Consider the following 18,867-nt stretch of genomic DNA (forward strand, 5'->3'; position numbering starts at 1 on the left):
TCAGCTGTTTGATTGTTCGTTATTTGTATCTGTATCTGATGTACTCATATCGCTAAGTCAGATAATTTGTCGCCTAATTTTTCATCTAGTCGCCTCTTGATTTTATCTATTCCCAGCTTTAATGCAGCATACTCGAATCGTCCTCGCTTCTCAACCAAAAGGATCCTGAAATGAATAAGAAAATAACTTTAACATCATGGAAGATTAATTAGACATCAATATGAATAAGGTAACATCATGGAAGATGAATTACTCATCAATCTGAATAAGGAAACAAGTCATTGTCAATGACACGTCCCCGTTCCGTTCATATTTGAGTGACATATACATTCAAAGCAGATCATGACCGAAATGCACCTGCATATGTACAACACATTGTACTAAATCTGAACAAAATCCATCCATGCATGACCGAGATCTGGTTCCGGAATTGTGAAAATACGTGATTTTAATGCATTTTCGGTCTTAAAATGGCCATCATTCAGCTATTGTTAAGCGGATCATGAAACAAATGCACATATCTATTTGTGACATGATGCACCATGTGTGTGTGAAGTTTGAACTTGATCAATCCAGACATGTCTCGGATACGGATCCAGAACTGAATTCTTTAAAACAAAATGGCCGTCAGTCGGCCATTTCGAACTTGATCTGAAAAAAAAAATGACGTGCATCAAGGTCCTATTATGTTTAATGTATGTACCAAATTTGAATGAAATCCGTCCATGCATAACTGAGATCTGGGTCCGGAATGGTGAAAATGTGGGATTTTGATGCATTTTCGGCCTTAAAATGGCCGCTATTCGGCTATCGTTAATCGGATCATGAAAAAAATGCATGTGCATATGTCCCATATAATGTGTGATGTATGAGTGAAGTTTGAACATAATCGGTCCATGCATGTTCGAGATACAGGTGATCATGGACGGACGGACGGACGGACGGACGCACACAGGGCAAAACATAAGTCCCCGTTTTCGGACTCCGTCCGAACGAGGACTAATAACTTTAACATCATGGAAGATGTATTAGTCATCAATATGAATAAGGTAACATCATGGAAGATGAATTACTCATCAATATGAATGAGGAAATAAATTTAACATCATGGAAGAAAAATTAGTCATCAATATGAATAAGGAAATAACTTTAACATTATGGAAGATGAATTGGTCATCAATATGGATTAGATTAGATTAGATTAGATTAATTAGAGCCAGTGAAAAAAGCTAAAGTCAACAAAACAGCACAAACTCAACTTTGAAGTAGTGTTGAACAAGAAGTCTAAGATATCACTTTTTACCAAAAATGACAAAAATATTCACCAAAATTAGAGAATTGAAGATATCATCATGAAATGAACAAATCTGAGAGAGGTCTACCTAAGGTACATATACACCAAGTATCAAAACATTCAGGCTTGTAGTTTTCAAGAAGAAGTCGAAAAAGAAAAACATTGACACGAACGGCTGACGACTCATATGATAAGCTCCGCTCGACAAAGTCGACAGCGGAGCTAAAAATATAAACAGACAGCACAGACTAAACATACAAGTCATTGAAAATGACACAGTCTCTGTGTGCTCGTTATATTAAAGCAGAGAGGTTGTCGCGAGCGTGTCCTTGAAACTTGCGTCCCAAGTGGCGTATACAACGGATTGTTTATTTACATCAAATTCAAACATGTGTTGCGTGACGACCCCTCCGGTTTAAGACATAGCAAAGAAAAACATAGATCACAAGTGAAAGCATTTCCAAGTTATCACATTTTAAACAAACAAGTTGGCCGCCAGTCGGCCATATTTGATCAAATTGTGAAACAAATTGTCCTAACATGTATCCTAACATGTATAAAGTATGTGCCAAATTTGAATGAAAACTGACAAAGCATGTCCAAGATACCTTATATAAAAAACAAAACAAGATGCCTACCAGTCGGCCATCTTTGATCCAATTGCGAACAGAAATTGTCATGGACATGTATCCTAACATGGATAATCTATGTACCAAATTATACTATTATGTCCTCTATTTTGTTTACAATATTGTCCACTTTTGCAGTTGGTATTCGTACGGAATCCGATCACCTTCCCTTGTTTTTTTCATTAAATGCCAGTGTACCAAATGTGACTACCACTCAGAATGAAACAAATGAATTAGTTTTAAAACGTTACGTTTGGTCACTGAGTAAAGAACACGTTTTTTCTCACAAACTCAAATCTAGTTTAGTTGACAAAAGTCTTGACAGCTTTATTTCCGACCCTAATTATGACATTTTTAATTTTGTTGATAATCTGAGTAATATCTTTACGAGGACAGCTGATTTGTGTGGAATGGGTCGGCGGGCACCCGAAAACGTATCACAGTATCCTAGTCAGCCATCTTGGTTTCACAACGAGTGTAAAGCTTTGAGGTATGGGAAGTATAAATTGTTGAGAAATTTCCGAGTTGAAAATAGCATTGATTCACTAAATTTGTATAAAGCTGCGAAAAGAAATTTCAAACTTGTGTGTAGAGAGAAAAAACGAGCCTTTTTCTGTGAAAAAAGGATTGAATTGGAATTGGGATTGAAAGATTCAAAAAAGTTCTGGAGCATTTTGCGACGTTTATCGTCCATACCTGTTAGTATTAACTCTATCCAACCTGATGAGTTGTTTGATTATTTTAGTAAATTATTTACTCCCTGTGATTCACCAGGACAGGATGATTTCCCTCCTTCTGACGAGTTTTTAAATTTAATTAACAGTGTTGATATTTCTTTTGGAGTAGAGTCGGAAGCAAACTGCGAGTTTTTAAATAGTCCGATATTGGGTGAAGAAATTATAGTAGCGGTTCGCAAGTTAAAATATGGCAAATCACCCGGACCGGATGGATTACTAGGGGATTTTTTTAAATCGAATATAGATTATCTTTTGCCGTACTTAATTGTGCTATTTAACAGATTATTTGATTTAAGTATTTTTCCTCAGCAGTGGTCAAGGGCTATCATTGTACCACTTCACAAAAACGGTTCACTAAACAGACCCGATAATTACAGGGGAATATCTCTACTAAGTATATTTAGAAAAATATTCACGTCTATTTTAAACCGACGTCTCAGGTTATGGCCGGAGGCCTTCGGAAAAATTGATGAATCACAGGCTGGTTTTCATGTTGGTTATTCAACTGTTGATAGTATCTTCATTTTACAGTGCGTTATTCAAAAATATCTGTCTAAAAAACGTGGAAAATTTTACTGTGCATTTGTCGATTTTTCCAAGGCCTTCGACACGGTTGAACACCAACGATTGTGGTATATTCTGCTGAGGGGTGGTGTTACAGGTAAAATGTTCAAAATGCTTTATGCTATGTACAAAGATGTCAGGTCGTGCGTGCGCACATCTATTACTAGTTGTACTGAGTATTTTAACTGCCCAACCGGTGTGCGTCAGGGTTGTATGCTTAGTCCCTTTTTGTTTTCCTTTTTTATAAATGAATTGGCACACGAGATACATTCTGGGGTTCAGAGGGGCATACAACTTTCACCGGATTTGGTTGAAATTATGTGCTTGCTTTTTGCAGATGATGTCGCTTTATTCTCTGACACTGTCATTGGCTTACAGCGACACTTTAACACATTGAGTTCTTATTGTAATAAGTGGAAACTAATTGTAAATTTATCTAAAACTAAAGTGATTGTATTCAAAGCTGGGGGTAAACTTTCAAACAATGAGGAATGGACTTACGATGGGGAACAAATCGAAGTGGTGCCATATTATAAATATTTAGGTGTTATTTTTTCAAACCGACTTTCTTGGTCTGAAGCAACAAAAATATTATCACAACAGGCAAAGAAGGCATTTTTCAATATCACCAGGGTTACAAAAATTACTGGTATGTTATCCTTTGATGTATTTTTTAAAATGTTTGACACTATGGTGTTACCAATATTAACTTATGGTTCCGAGGTATGGGGCTTTGAAAATCATTTATGTTTGGAACGTGTACAATCTCTAGCCTGTCGTTATTTTTTGGGTATCTCCTGCAATGCTCCAAATGTTGCAGTATTGGGTGAGTGTGGCAGATTTCCTATTTATTTTCACACGGCATTAAAATGCATTAGGTATTGGACAAAATTATTAAAAATGCCAGAAACCCGTTACCCAAAGAAATGCTACCTTATGTTATATAATATTGAAAAATCCAATCTTAGATCCAGGTTAACCTAGGTTAGTCATGTTAAAAATATATTATTTTTATGTAATTTAGATGATGTTTGGGAATCACAAACTGTCAATAACGTAAATGTGTTTTTGCGCATTTTTAAGAAAAAAATGAAACAAGTTTTATATACTGATTGGTTCAGCCAGGTATGTACTTTAGAGAAACTGACATTTTATAGGGAATTTAAATTTTCATTGGAACCTGAAAAGTATTTATTTTGTGTGAAAGTGCATTCTCATGTTCAAATGTTAGCTCGACTCCGCTGTTCATGCCACTATCTTCGTATTGAGACAGATAGCAAAAAATAATGTAGATAGGAGTGAACGCATTTGCTTGCTTTGTAACAGTAACAACATTGAAAATGAATACCATTTTTTACTTATTTGTTCCTTTTTTGTTAATTTAAGAATAAAGTATATTCCTGCTAACTTTTTTAATCCCCCAACAGTCAGTAAATATTACAAATTAATGGGTACAAAAAATACAGATCTTCTTCAAAGACTGGGAGCCTTTACTTTTCACGCAATGAAATTGCGAAAAGAGCTACAAGTATTGTCAATTGTTTAAAAATTGTAATTTTATTTTCAAATATAAATAATGTATGTAGATATTATGGGCCGATGGCCTTCTATTATAAATAAAGACCATATATATATATAAATTTGAATGAAAACTGACAAAGCATGTACAAAATACAACATTTTCAAAAAAACAAGATGGCTGCCAGTCGGCCATTTTGAATTGAATCGCTAAACCACTGCATGTGCACATGTCACACATAAAGTACTAGGCACATGCAAAGAATAAATGGAATCGGTCCAAAGGATTCTGAGATATGACTCTGGACAGACGTACGGACGAACGGAGACCAGTTATAAGTCCTCATTTTCGGACTTTGTCTGAACAGGGACTAATAATGTAAAGAAATAGCGTACAAAGTTGTGTGTATTCTGTACCATACTGATCACCTACCTGCATGGCTTGAGATGAGAGATGTGAACTATCATTCACTGTGGCTATATAATAATCATAAAATTCAGGAAATGATTTTTCCATTACATCTCTGAAACAAATAACAACAAAGTGACATACAGTAGACCAATCACTGATAGCATAGTGGTTGTCACATCAGACTCATGATAACAACAAAGTGACATACAGTAGACCAATCACTGATAGCATAGTGGTTGTCACATCAGACTCATGATAACAACAAAGTGACATACAGTAGACCAATCATTGATAGCATAGTGGTTGTCACATCAGACGCATGATAACAACAAAGTGACATATAGTAGACCAATCACTGATAGCATAGTGGTTGTCACATCAGACTCATGATAACAACAAAGTGACATACAGTAGACCAATCACTGATAGCATAGTGGTTGTCACATCAGACGCATGATAACAACAAAGTGACATATAGTAGACCAATCACTGATAGCATAGTGGTTGTCACATCAGACTCATGATTTCATTCACTAACAAATGCGAATTTGTCGAAACCAAACAGTGACAACAGTGGCATTAAATGACCAGAACTGACACCTGGTACAAAAAAGGTGACATACAGTACAGCTGTGGTATAAGCCAGGATTACATCATCAATTCAGCGTCATGCAAACAAACTTTATCTGAAAACCTATAAAATTTGGTGAAAGTGAAACAATTAAATTGATGGATTGTTGTGGAGTTGTTTACCTGAGTTCTTCTGGAATAAGATCACTGGTGCTTTCTAACATATTACAAACCGCTACTCTGATTGTCTCATGTTGTATACAGTCATTATATCGTTGTGCATCACCACTTTGTCTTTCCTGTCAATAAAATGCAAATTGTAATAAGAACATTGACTGTGCCTTGGCAACCGGGAACAAAACATCCCTTGGCAACCGTGTGCAGCATCCCTTGGTAACCATGATTAGATGTGTTTACTTGTAAACAAAACTGAAACGAGTCGGCCATTTTGAATCAAAATTGGAAACCAATGCATGTTATTATGTGTCACATGATGTATGTGTTAAGTTTGAATATAATTGACAGCTAAAGTTATAGCTTCGAAACAACATTTTTTAGAACACAATGGCCACTAGTCAGCCATTTTCAATCTGACCTGAAAAAAATAAGATGTACATTAAGTAGATATTTATATCAATAGACATAACAGGTTTGATTGAAATGCTACATTGTTACTTACCTGTTCAAAACCTGGTTCATTGTGATATGACTGGTACATTGTTACCTATCTGTTCAAACCCTGGTTCATTGTGATATGACAGGTACATTGTTACTTACCTGTTCAAACCCTGGTTCATTGTGATATGACTGGTACATTGTTACTTACCTGTTCAAACCTTGGTTCATTGTGATATGACTGGTACATTGTTACTTACCTGTTCAAACCCTGGTTCATTGTGATATGACTGGTACATTGTTACTTACCTGTTCAAACCCTGGTTCATTGTGATATGACTGGTACATTGTTACTTACCTGTTCAAACCTTGGTTCATTGTGATATGACTGGTACATTGTTACTTACCTGTTCAAACCCTGGTTTATTGTGATATGACTGGTACATTGTTACTTACCTGTTCAAACCCTGGTTCATTGTGATATGACTGGTACATTGTTACTTACCTGTTCAAACCTTGGTTCATTGTGATATGACTGGTACCTTGTTACTTACCTGTTCAAACCTTGGTTCATTGTGATATGACTGGTACATTGTTACTTACCTGTTCAAACTCTGGTTCATTGTGATATGACTGGTACATTGTTACTTACCTGTTCAAACCTTGGTTCATTGTGATATGACTGGTACATTGTTACTTACCTGTTCAAATCCTGGTTCATTGTGATATGACTGGTACATTGTTACTTACCTGTTCAAACCCTGGTTCATTGTGATATGACTGGTACATTGTTACTTACCTGTTCAAACCGTGGTTCATTGTGATATGACTGGTACATTGCTACTTACCTGTTCAAACTCTGGTTTATTGTGATATGACTGGTACATTGTTACTTACCTGTTCAAACCTTGGTTCACTGTGATATGACTGGTACATTGTTACTTACCTGTTCAAACCCTGGTTCATTGTGATATGACTGGTACATTGTTACTTACCTGTTCAAACCCTGGTTCATTGTGTTATGACTGGTACATTGTTACTTACCTGTTCAAACCCTGGTTCATTGTGATATGACTGGTACATTGTTACTTACCTGTTCAAACCTTGGTTCATTGTGATATGACTGGTACATTGTTACTTACCTGTTCAAACCCTGGTTTATTGTGATATGACTGGTACATTGTTACTTACCTGTTCAAACCCTGGTTCATTGTGATATGACTGGTACATTGTTAATTACCTGTTCAAACCTTGGTTCATTGTGATATGACTGGTACATTGTTACTTACCTGTTCAAACCCTGGTTCATTGTGATATGACTGGTACATTGTTACTTACCTGTTCAAACCCTGGTTCATTGTGATATGACTGGTACATTGTTACTTACCTGTTCAAACCTTGGTTCATTGTGATATGACTGGTACATTGTTACTTACCTGTTCAAACCCTGGTTTATTGTGATATGACTGGTACATTGTTACTTACCTGTTCAAACCCTGGTTCATTGTGATATGACTGGTACATTGTTACTTACCTGTTCAAACCTTGGTTCATTGTGATATGACTGGTACCTTGTTACTTACCTGTTCAAACCTTGGTTCATTGTGATATGACTGGTACATTGTTACTTACCTGTTCAAACTCTGGTTCATTGTGATATGACTGGTACATTGTTACTTACCTGTTCAAACCTTGGTTCATTGTGATATGACTGGTACATTGTTACTTACCTGTTCAAATCCTGGTTCATTGTGATATGACTGGTACATTGTTACTTACCTGTTCAAACCCTGGTTCATTGTGATATGACTGGTACATTGTTACTTACCTGTTCAAACCGTGGTTCATTGTGATATGACTGGTACATTGCTACTTACCTGTTCAAACTCTGGTTTATTGTGATATGACTGGTACATTGTTACTTACCTGTTCAAACCTTGGTTCACTGTGATATGACTGGTACATTGTTACTTACCTGTTCAAACCCTGGTTCATTGTGATATGACTGGTACATTGTTACTTACCTGTTCAAACCCTGGTTCATTGTGTTATGACTGGTACATTGTTACTTACCTGTTCAAACCCTGGTTCATTGTGATATGACTGCTACATTGATACTTACCTGTTCAAACCTTGGTTCATTGTGATATGACTGGTACATTGTTACTTACCTGTTCAAACCCTGGTTTATTGTGATATGACTGGTACATTGTTACTTACCTGTTCAAACCCTGGTTCATTGTGATATGACTGGTACATTGTTACTTACCTGTTCAAACCTTGGTTCATTGTGATATGACTGGTACATTGTTACTTACCTGTTCAAACCCTGGTTCATTGTGATATGACTAGTACATTGTTACTTACCTGTTCAAACCCTGGTTCATTGTGATATGACTGGTACATTGTTACTTACCTGTTCAAACCTTGGTTCATTGTGATATGACTGGTACATTGTTACTTACCTGTTCAAACCTTGGTTCATTGTGATATGACTGGTACATTGTTACTTACCTGTTCAAACCCTGGTGCATTGTGATATGACTGGTACATTGTTACTTACCTGTTCAAACCCTGGTTCATTGTGATATGACTGGTACATTGTTACTTACCTGTTCAAACCCTGGTTCATTGTAATATGACTGGTACATTGTTACTTACCTGTTCAAACCCTGGTTCCTTGTGATATGGTTTCTAATTTAATAATGATTGTATAGATATTAACACACTGGATAAACTTTGTGCCGGACTCCAGGCTGGACCAGACAATGTACTACAGGAATACAAAGTATTAAATATAAGTGACATGTCCTTACAACTTACTGTACAAACTTATCATCTCAGTAGAGCTGAATTGTTGGAATAAAGTCAAGTAAACTAACAACGTGCGTTTCATATAATATATATATACAAGAAGATCGATACGCACTACACCGCTGAGTGCAGTAGACATACTTCCAATGGCAATAGGAAGTTCGAAGGAAGCTAATACAGTTGATTTATAACAGATGAAGTAAATGGAAATCACTTTTCAGTCCTCATTGATGCACATACAAATTTAAAAGAGTTGGTAAACAAGAGACGATGGCAACTCCACGTTGTGGCAGATTTACACACTACTACAGTTCGACTAAAGATTACAAACACCATGGTCAGTCACCCAAAGTCACCCAAATTCAAAAGGAATTTTTAAATGCGCTGGGGAACACGAGACGAACAATTGTGCATACTTAGATGACAATTCCTCGTTATGACGCAGTGTTAAAATTGCAATTTAAAACTTTGCTTGCAGATTTCCTGGGATAGATTTACATAATACTACAGTTCAATAAGTTTACCAACACCACAGCCAGTCACACAAAATCTATCAAAAAGGGAACTGCAAGTCGTATAATGCCAAAGTAGTACCATGATTTCACAACTTTCGAAATACGTTCGCTTTTATCGATAACTGCAAGAACAGCCCATAAACACAAAGCCTAAACTTTCAGAAATTCGTAACACATAATTCGAGTGATGGTTTAACACAAGCAGCCTCTCGGCTGAGATAGCTCCGCTATTAGCAATGCACATTTCAATTAAAGAACAGAAAGTATCATTAAAAAATGAACAATATGTATAGTATCAAAACAATCAGACTTGGGGTTTTCAACAAGATGTGGAAAATATCACTTTTTACCAAAAATTACAAAAATATTCATCAAAATTAGAGAATTAAAGATATCATCATGAAATGAACAAATCTGAGTTAGAGCCACATGTAGTACCTATATATGTAGTATCAAAGCAATTGGACTTGCGGTTTTTAACAAGAAGGTGAAAATATCACTTTTTACCAAAAATTACAAAAATATTCATCAAAATTTAGCGAATTAAAGATATCATCATGAAATGAACAAATCTGAGTTGGAACCACATGTAGTACCTAGATATGTAACATCAAAGCAATTGGACTTGAGGTTTTTAACAAGAAGTCGAAAATATCACTTTTTTATCAAAAATGACAAAAATATTCACCAAAATTAGAGAATTAAATATATCATTACAAAATTAACAAATCTGAGCGAGGTCCACATGTAATACCTATATATGTAATATCAAAGCAATTGGACTTGCGGTTTTCAACAAGAAGTCGAAGATATCACTTTTTACCAAAAATGACAAAAATATTCACCAAAATTAGAGAATTGAAGATATCATCATGAAATGAACAAATCTGAGAGAGGTCTACCCAAGGTACATATACACCAAGTATCAAAGCATTCAGGCTTGTAGTTTTCAAGAAGAAGTCGAAAAAGTAAGACATTGACACGGACGACGACGGACAATCACTCATATGATAAGCTCCGCTCGACAAAGTCGACAGCGGAGCTAAAAATAACTCATCATTTGTAAATTCAATCCATCAAAAAAATATAAAAAACATTTTCATAAACAATTTTTATTATATAAACACACTTTGAAAAGAAACATGATTCATAAACATAAATCTATTTGAATACATTCTCACTACAAATAACACAAAACTTATTTTTCAATGGCGTCTTTTCACAGCACAAAATTTTGGAATCATGCACACATGTGAGTACTTCGGTGACACATTTTATAGCTACGCCCAAAATAGTCCATTATTTATTGTGCAACTGTGACCAAACGACATCATTCTGTTAACATCCACACATTTTCATAAAATCTCCATGCACTTTTCGACCATTCATAAGTAAAATACACTACAATTTACTCCAGAAAAACAATTTTCTTGGTACATTTCTACATTCTTGCATATTAAATGAGGGGTTGAGGCACATTCCAAGCGAAACACTTTTCTTGGACTAATAACAAAGCTGGTCAATCCATTCCCAGCAATAACAATGTGGAATAAAGTACTAACAACGTGAAGTATAAAAACAAGCAATGAGACCATTAACCTCTTCACCACCAGACTTTTTCACCCACATTTTTCTGTACCTTTTTTTACATTATCCAATATTTCGGGAAATGACCCCCAATTTTGGAGCAAATATACAAAATTTCAGTTTTTACTCAAAAAATTTGACTATTTTTGTTCCAATATTTGAAGAAAATAAAGACTATAAAGAGGACTATTTTGTGAATATGTGATGAAAAAAGGGACCTGGTGGTAAAAAGGTTGCTGAAAAGGTACAAACCAGGATTACTCACCCCAATATACTGAGACACACTTTACCATTACGATATAGATTTGGATTAAATCGAACTTTACCATCTCCCGTCGTTATTAATATAACTCTTGGTGGTCTGATTGGGGAGTCTGGTGAAAATCGGATTAAAAAATAAAAGAAGCCGCCTTCATATGGAGTATCAAATGGTCCGGTTATCAACGCATGAACCTAAAAGACAAAAATACAAAACAATGAAATATCAGTAGCCTAAGGGCCATAGACATATCAATTCTGGTCTCAAGTGTACTGGGACTCAAAATTAACAGCATGCTAAAGGGCACAGTTGATCTATTCTTGTGCCAGGTGTCCTAAAACTTTAAATTAACATTAGCCTAAGGGGCATAGACATATCAATTCTGGTCTCAAGTGTACTAGGACTAAAAAATTAACAGCAAGCTAAAGGGCGCAGTTGATCTATTCTTGTCCCAGGTGTCCTAAAACTTAAAATTAACATTAGCCTAAAGGGCATAGACATATCAATTCTGGTCTCAAGTGTACTAGGACTCAAAATTAACAGCAAGCTAAAGGGCGCAGTTGATCTATTCTTGTCCCAGGTGTCCTAAAACTTAAAATTAACATTAGCCTAAGGGGCACAGACTATCAATTCTTGTCCCAGGTGTCCTAAAACTTAAAATTAACATTAGCCCAAGGGGCATAGACATATCAATTCTGGTCTCAAGTGTACTAGGACTCAAAATTAACAGCAAGCTAAAGGGCACAGTTGATCTATTCTTGTCCCAGGTGTCCTAAAACTTAAAATTAACATTAGCCTAAGGGGCATAGACATATCAATTCTGGTCTCAAGTGTACTAGGACTCAAAATTAACAGCAAGCTAAAGGGCACAGTTGATCTATTCTTGTCCCAGGTGTCCTAAAACTTAAAATTAACATTAGCTTAAGGGGCATAGACATATCAATTCTGGTCTCAAGTGTACTAGGACTCAAAATTAACAGCAAGCTAAAGGGCGCAGTTGATCTATTCTTGTCCCAGGTGTCCTAAAACTTAAAATTAACATTAGCCTAAAGGGCATAGACATATCAATTCTGGTCTCAAGTGTACTAGGACTCAAAATTAACAGCAAGCTAAAGGGCGCAGTTGATCTATTCTTGTCCCAGGTGTCCTAAAACTTAAAATTAACATTAGCCTAAGGGGCATAGACATATCAATTCTGGTCTCAAGTGTACTAGGACTCAAAATTAACAGCAAGCTAAAGGGCACAGTTGATCTATTCTTGTCCCAGGTGTCCTAAAACTTAAAATTAACATTAGCCTAAGGAGCATAGACATATCAATTCTGGTCTCAAGTGTACTGGGACTCAAAATTAACAGCAAGCTAAAGGGCGCAGTTGATCTATTCTTGTCCCAGGTGTCCTAAAACTTAAAATTAACATTAGCCTAAGGGGCACAGACTATCAATTCTTGTCCCAGGTGTCCTAAAACTTAAAATTAACATTAGCCTAAGATGCATAGACATATCAATTCTGGTCTCAAGTGTACTAGGACTCAAAATTAACAGCAAGCTAAAGGGCACAGTTGATCTATTCTTGTCCCAGGTGTCCTAAAACTTAAAATTAACATTAGCCTAAGGGGCATAGACATATCAATTCTGGTCTCAAGTGTACTGGGACTCAAAATTAACAGCAAGCTAAAGGGCGCAGTTGATCTTGTCCCAGGTGTCCTAAAACTTAAAATTAACATTAGCCTAAGGGGCATAGACATATCAATTCTGGTCTCAAGTGTACTAGGACTCAAAATTAACAGCAAGCTAAAGGGCGCAGTTGATCTATTCTTGTCCCAGGTGTCCTAAAACTTAAAATTAACATTAGCCTAAAGGGCATAGACATATCAATTCTGATTTCAAGTGTACTAGGACTCAAAATTAACAGCAAGCTAAAGGGCGCAGTTGATCTATTCTTGTCCCAGGTGTCCTAAAACTTAAAATTAACATTAGTCTAAGGGGCACAGACTATGAATTCTTGTCCCAGGGCAACTAAGACTCCAAATTAAGAGTGAGCTAAGGGGCACAGACTATTAGTTTACATTCCAGGGCACAATTTAAATTTTCAAAAAATAAGCTAAGTTACCAGTAAGCAAATTAAATGTAATGATATACTTTTTACACTCTTTATAAAATTGTGTTTAACATTTTCACCACCAGACTTTCTCACCAAAATTGTTCTGCACTATTTATTTAATATTCTTAAATATTTCTGGAAATGAACCAAAATTTTTAATTTTGGAGTCAACAGACACAATTTCAGTCAATTTTCAATTTTTAATCAAAAAATTTGGCTATTTTTGTCCCAATCTTCTGAGGTAAAGTGCAAACTATAAACAGGACTATTTTGTGAATTTGTGATGAAATGAGGGACAGGTGGTGAAAAGTTAACTATAAAGATATAAACGAGCATTACTCACCCCAATATAGACACACTTTACCATTACGATATAGATTTGCATTAAATCGAACTTAACCATCTCCTGTCGTTATTAATATAACTCGAGTTGGTCTGTTTGGATAGTTTGGTGAGAATCGGATTAATAAATGGAAGAAGCCGCCTTCATATGGAGTATCAAATGGTCCGGTTATCAACGCATGAACCTACAAGACAAAAAGACAAAACATTAAAATATCAGCAGCCTAAGGGGCATAGACATATCAATTCTGATCTCAAGTGTACTAGGACTCAAAATTAACATTAGCCTAAGGGGCACAGACTATCAATTCTTTGTCCCAGGGCAACTACGACTCCACATTAACAGAAAGCTAAAGAGTGCAGTTGATCTTTTTCCAGTACCACACATATACCAGGAGGTGGTTCATTAGTACATACCTTAGTGATGTTGTCTATATCTGGTACCACACACATACCAGGAGGTGGTTCATTAGTACATACTTTAGTGATGTCATCTTTATCCGATACCACACACATACCAGGAGGTGGTTTATTAGTACATACCTTAGTTATGTGATTTTTATCCAGTACCACACACATACCAGGAGGTGGTTTAGTAGTACATAACTTAGTTATGTCATCCTTATCCGGTACCACACATATACCAGGAGGTGGTTTAGTAGTGCATACCTTAGTGATGTCATCTTTATCTGGTACCACACACATACAAGGTGGTGGTTCATTAGTACATACCTCAGTGATGTTGTCTTTATCCAGTACCACACACATACCAGGAGGTGGTTCATTAGTACATACTTTAGTAATGTCATCTTTATCCGGTACCACACACATAGCAGAAGGTGGTTAATTAGTACATATCTTAGTGATGTCATCTTTATCCGGTACCACACACATACCAGGAGATGGTTTAGTAGTACATACCTTAGTTATGTCATCTTTATCCGGTACCACACACATACCAGGAGGTGGTTCATTAGTACATACCTTAGTGATGTCATCTTTATCCGGTACCACACACATACCAGGAGGTGGTTCATTAGTACATACCTTAGTGATGTCATCTTTATCCGGTACCACACACATACCAGGAGGTGGTTTAGTTGTACATACCTTAGTGATGTCATCTTTATCCGGTACCACACACATACCAGGAGGTGGTTTAGTTGTAAATACCTTAGTGATGTCATCTTTATCCAGTACCACACACATACCAGGAGGTGGTTCATTAGTACATACCTTAGTGATGTTGTCTATATCTGGTACCACACACATACCAGGAGGTGGTTCATTAGTACATACCTTAGTGATGTCATCTTTATCCGGTACCACACACATACCAGGAGGTGGTTTAGTTGTACATACCTTAGTGATGTCATCTTTATCCAATACCACACACATACCAGGAGGTGGTTTATTAGTACATACCTTAGTTATGTGATTTTTATCCAGTACCACACACATACCAGGAGGTGGTTTAATAGCACATAACTTAGTTATGTCATCTCTATCCGGTACCACACACATACCAGGAGGTGGTTTAGGAGTGCACACCTTAGTGATTTTGTCTTTATTCAGTACCACACACATACCAGGAGGTGGTTCATTAGTACATACCTTAGTGATGTCATCTTTATCCGGTACCACACACATACCAGGAGGTGGTTCATTAGTACATACTTTAGTAATGTCATCTTTATCCGGTACCACACACATACCAGGAGGTGGTTTAGGAGTGCACACCTTAGTGATTTTGTCTTTATTCAGTACCACACACATACCAGGAGGTGGTTCATTAGTACATACCTTAGTGATGTCATCTTTATCCGGTACCACACACATACCAGGAGGTGGTTTAGTTGTACATACCTTAGTGATGTCATCTTTATCCAGTACCACACACATACCAGGAGGTGGTTCATTAGTACATACCTTAGTGATGTTGTCTATATCTGGTACCACACACATACCAGGAGGTGGTTCATTAGTACATACCTTAGTGATGTCATCTTTATCCGGTACCACACACATACCAGGAGGTGGTTTAGTTGTACATACCTTAGTGATGTCATCTTTATCCGATACCACACACATACCAGGAGGTGGTTTATTAGTACATACCTTAGTTATGTGATTTTTATCCAGTACCACACACATACCAGGAGGTGGTTTAGTAGTACATAACTTAGTTATGTCATCTCTATCCGGTACCACACATATACCAAGAGGTGGTTTAGTAGTGCATACCTTAGTGATGTCATCTTTATCTGGTACCACACACATACAAGGTGGTGGTTCATTAGTACATACCTCAGTGATGTTGTCTTTATCCAGTACCACACACATACCAGGAGGTGGTTCATTAGTACATACTTTAGTAATGTCATCTTTATCCGGTACCACACACATACCAGGAGGTGGTTTAGGAGTGCACACCTTAGTGATTTTGTCTTTATTCAGTACCACACACATACCAGGAGGTGGTTCATTAGTACATACCTTAGTGATGTTGTCTAAATCTGGTACCACACACATACCAGGAGGTGGTTCATTAGTACATACCTTAGTGATGTCATCATTATCCGGTACCACACACATACCAGGAGGTGGTTTAGTTGTACATACCTTAGTGATGTCATCTTTATCCGGTACCACACACATACCAGGAGGTGGTTTAGTTGTACATACCTTAGTGATGTCATCTTTATCCAGTACCACACACATACCAGGAGGTGACTCATTAGTACATACCTTAGTGATGTCGTCTTTATCTGGTACCACACACATACCAGGAAGTGGTTCATTAGTACATACCGTAGTGATGTCGTCTTTATCGAGTACCACACACATACCAGGAGGTGGTTCATTAGTACATACATTAGTGATGTTGTCTGTATCTGGTACCACACACATACCAGGAGGTGGTTCATTAGTACATACCTTAGTGATGTCGTTTTTATCTGGTACCACACACACAGCAGGAGGTGGTTCATTAGTACATACCTTAGTGATGTCGTCTTTATCTGGTACCACACACATACCAGGAGGTGGTTTATTAGTACATACCTTAGTGATGTCGTCTTTATCTGGTACCACACACACATACCAGGAGGTGGTTCATTATATATACTCATAATATCTCTATAACTCCAGTTTCTATTGTATTGCATTCAACAGTGCATGATATCCTAAAAGATTTTTTGGATATTTTGTATTAAGTTTATTTTCACTGATTTTTGACGCGTTGAATGTAAAATATAGGAACAGTGTATTTGCTGGTTTTATTTTCAGCAAAAATTAATTCTGATTGAAAATAAAGTTTTCTACAGTACCCCTTTTCACTGCATATAATACCAGTTTAATTTTGAGAAAAGCCAAATTATTGTAAGACAGTGAAATTTTTTGAGGTCAATGACTTATATTTTGTCATCGAAGTCACGATAATTTCTGGCAACAACAAAAAAGTCTTGCAGTGTGAATGACTAAATGGAGCAATTCTTGCTATGAATACATCTAAACCAAATGTAAGAGTCTGTATGTTGTAACCATTTCAACAGGAAATGTAAATTTTTAGTACAAGTAATTTGGCTCTGTCTTTGAGGATTTACAGAAAAACATGTCAAAATGGAGAAGAAAATAACACTATATCAATATACTTTGTTATTGTAGACATGTGTACAATTAGAGTTTGTTTGTTTGGTAATTCATTTCATGTGAAATGAAAAGTTCAAAAGTGATAAATTCTATTTAAAAGATGCCATACATAAATTTTTTAATTAATATGGTTTACTTATCAAATACTTATCCTAAATCCTGGAGTTCAAGTTTAATAGTACTAATCCATAAATCAAGATTAAAATCCAATCCCTCCAACTATAAGGAATTTACCATATCAAGTTATTTACAAGTGTACTAAATAAAAGATTAAGGCCAGACTTTTATTATCCCTTGTTTCGCGAACCCGCCGAATGAACAGGAGCCGAAAATGAAATAAAAATATAATTTTATTTCAGCGTAATTTCTCGCGCCCGCCGCATAACAAATCCAAGTTGCATTTTCGTGGGAGTATCATGATCATAGTACCTAAGTCTCACGCAGATGAGAAACAAGGTTATACATGGAATAAAATTTTATTTCATTTCTTCTCTTAGATCAATGATCTCACTTACAATTCATTGAGAATCACACAAATCTAATAGAAAAAAATAATTAATTTTATTTTTGTTCTGCCCTCCTCAAAAAATTGCCTTATAAAAACTTGTAAAACAAAGAATAAAAAAAGTCTGGCCTAACAGATTACTTAGAAATAACTGAAAACAAACTAGGAAGTAAATCAAAACAAAAACATGAAAAAAGTTTATGCATGTTTTGTTGACCTAAGAAAGGCCTTTGATAATGTTTGCCACGATGACCTACATGTGATGTATTTAAGAAATTATTAAAATATGTACAACAATGTTACCTATACAATTAAAACTAACGGGTGTTTGACCAGAGAATTCCAGTCTCAATATTATTTAATATTTTTATTAACGACTTACCAGATTTTTTTGAAGACCAGTTAGTTGTCTGTTATATGCAGATGACATTGTCATGCTATCTGAAATTAAAAATAAATTACAGTTCTCCTTAGATAATCTGGACAAATACACAAAACAAAGCAAACTAACTGTAAATATAGAAGAAAAAATGCAGGTGACGACTCCCCCTAGCTTCAATAAAAGTAACAGACTTTTGAATGATCATTTATTATTTTTTGAAAACAAAGAGGTCAGCTTAACAAAAACATTTAACTATCTTGGAGTATCTGTAAGCTCAATATTTGTAATATAGTACATTTAACATAGCTGTAGGTCCATAGCAGTGTTTGTGTTCATCTCATGGTATAATAAACGTACATGATATTTGTCGAC

At 36.0% G+C, this 18,867-nt stretch overlaps 1 pseudogene across 1 annotated transcript in view; it reads right to left on the reverse strand.

Annotated features, from left to right (window-relative positions):
* Positions 1-18,867, reverse strand: part of LOC144342288 (ubiquitin-conjugating enzyme E2 Z-like) — a 20,470-nt pseudogene continuing 1,603 nt past the window's right edge. The window contains exons 2-8 of the transcript XR_014927985.1: positions 18,496-18,554; positions 13,959-14,142; positions 11,521-11,708; positions 9,001-9,112; positions 5,908-6,023; positions 5,176-5,266; positions 1-165 (exon numbers count right to left, since the gene is read on the reverse strand). The product of XR_014927985.1 is annotated as a ubiquitin-conjugating enzyme E2 Z-like (transcript). The remainder of the gene's footprint in view (positions 166-5,175; positions 5,267-5,907; positions 6,024-9,000; positions 9,113-11,520; positions 11,709-13,958; positions 14,143-18,495; positions 18,555-18,867) is intronic.

Source organism: Saccoglossus kowalevskii, chromosome 20, assembly GCF_978046115.1.
Source record: "Saccoglossus kowalevskii chromosome 20, keSacKowa6.1, whole genome shotgun sequence".
Taxonomy (NCBI): Eukaryota; Metazoa; Hemichordata; class Enteropneusta; family Harrimaniidae; genus Saccoglossus; species Saccoglossus kowalevskii.